We start from the raw sequence: 2,364 nt of genomic DNA on the forward strand, positions 1-2,364 counted from the left end.
ATGTATTTGTAGTTTTGTGTTATGGGTGAATTTTTGGTAAGTATTGCGTGTTTATGTGTGTATCTGAATGCAGGCTAATAATTCAGAGTTAATATTTTTGGTTGGTTAGAGAGACCTGTACATAATGAAACACTAACGCGTTAGCAAAAAATCTTACTCCATTCGTAAGGCCTTAGAGGAAATATGTACATCGGTGTGCGTGTCTTAAAGCACAGGCGTACACAGCGTGTACGCATACGGAGACAGACTGCAATTGCCATGCCTTTCTTTTTTTCATACAAGTTTGGCCACTAGCACGCCAAATCGTATTAATATCGCATAGAACTGCCTAAGTTTCTTCCATACTTTGAAAGACTATTGGCAGTATTAGCATATCTGTGTCTCCAGCAGTATTATTGCCAAACTGCAAACCAATATGTTTGTTTCGGCGCGCGACGCCCATCGAGCTGATTTCGTTGTTTACATTAAGTAGCGGGCGTCAAGAGTGGTACTGAAGTACAGTAGATGAAAAGGTGATTGACTGCCTGTGGCTGTGAGTGGTTAGAATATATTAATAATATACGTATATAATGCACTAGTCTTATTGGGTATTGACAATGCAACAAGATCTCCTTCACTGCCATTTGGATGAAAGATTGCATGAAAAGAAAAAATGCATGGTTCTCATGAATAAGAATTGCATGGTGGTCGGGTTGCAGGATATTGAGGCATTCGGCAACTCATCCCCAATGTCCGGGTGGTTTGACACGGGTCCCGTAGTCGGCGCGTGGCCGTTGTGTAGTGAGGGTAAGTGTACGCACTCTGCCCTCTGTCTGCCGAAGCTCTAGTGTCCGTCTCAGTGGTTCTCAAGCGATGTGCTTTTGAACAAGTTACGGTGTATTTTCGTGGGGATGTTCTTCCACTGTGGTGTCAGTGTTCTAGTGCCACACAATTTGGTTGTTGAAAATTGGTGCCAAAGTGTTTAATTGCATTTTATGCTACCATCGATTGTGAATGTGTTAAGTGGAAATTGTTTAACCGACCGATCATATCCCAAACAAGGGTGGTTGCCTGATACAGAATAGTCCGAGAGCGTGGAATTTTAAATTCTGATCAAGTTTCTAACATCCACATCGTTGAAATGTCACACTGAAATAGGACCTTATAAAAGCGATATCTTCCTAGTTGCCATTCAGAAGGTAAGTTAGAATTCATTTGTATATGATTCTTTTCAAGGAAATTGTGTCTATTCTTTGAATAACTAATAGAGTTCTCTTGAAATTTACTTAGAATTTCGTGAATCAAATTCTGTGGAAGGGATGATGATATACTTAGAAAATGGAAACGAATAGAAAAGTTTGTTTGGATTGGAATAGATGTATGTTTGCGGGGGTGAATTTTCCTAGTTCATTGACCAATACTCGCATGCATACTGTTCGTGATTGTAATTACACACGCATGAGATTGTAGTGTATAGTCCTTGAGCTGTGTAATTTGCGCCTTTGGGGGAAGGGCTAGAATTATATATACATATTTTTTCAGTTTGCGTTCTAGTGTTGTCTTCGTGTTAAGCGTTTTGGAGTCTGAATTTCACGCCCCAGAGATGTATTAGCATCGCTCTGTTAATGTTGATGATTTTGTATCGAATTTAGGTCACAGTAAGAAGTGGGTTGTTGAAACTTATCCAATGAAGAGATTTTTAGTTTTTAGTTTTGAATTCGTGTCGAGTTTAAATTCGAATGAGTCGTTGAATTCTCGGAGGGCTGGTCGTGAATGACAACAATGGGTTTCGTGGTTGTTACCTTGCGTGTAATTACGTACTTTTAATTGTGTTATCGATTTGGCTGTCAAGTTTGTTAGGAGAGCACACACACATATATAAATATGATCTTTTTTATTCTTTTGACAAATCATTAAGGAAAGATCAATATTTTTTTGTTTCTTTGACGTCTAAAAAAATAAATAAACGACTTTGGGAGTTTAGTCCTTTCGAAGGCGGGTGGAAAATAAATACCGAGATTGGAGATTGAATTTTGAAATGCAGTTTTAGATTTTGCTCCTTTCTCAGTTTTCCAACTTTGTTGCATCCATGTTTGGGTCTCCAGTTTGAACTTATTTTTCGTCGTTGCAGGTTTTCAGTATTTATATTTTCATAATTATCTTTTATTACACATAACTTGTGTCCATGCACCAAGAAGTACATTACAAATATAAGAACAATATCAGGACGGTATTTTTTATCAATTTATTTGCAAATTTCTAGATTTGTGTGTGTATTCTTTTATGCGTAACGACATGAATAAGATTTATTATAGTCTATGGGGATCTAGACTTCGTATTTGAGTCAAGTCATTTTAGGCCGAGTATTTTCGTCCGTAGGAGTTT

General features: G+C 37.8%; 1 protein-coding gene across 1 annotated transcript in view; it reads left to right on the plus strand.

Annotated features, from left to right (window-relative positions):
* Positions 1-771: 771 nt before the first annotated feature.
* LOC143032250 (uncharacterized) overlaps positions 772-2,364 on the plus strand; it is a 280,098-nt gene continuing 278,505 nt past the window's right edge. Inside the window, exon 1 of the mRNA XM_076196722.1 lies at positions 772-1,178. The gene's annotated coding sequence lies outside the window, so the exon portion shown is untranslated. The remainder of the gene's footprint in view (positions 1,179-2,364) is intronic.

Source organism: Oratosquilla oratoria, chromosome 13 (genome assembly GCF_046742065.1).
Source record: "Oratosquilla oratoria isolate Oo_2021 chromosome 13, ASM4674206v1, whole genome shotgun sequence".
In the NCBI taxonomy this organism is placed as follows: domain Eukaryota; kingdom Metazoa; phylum Arthropoda; class Malacostraca; order Stomatopoda; family Squillidae; genus Oratosquilla; species Oratosquilla oratoria.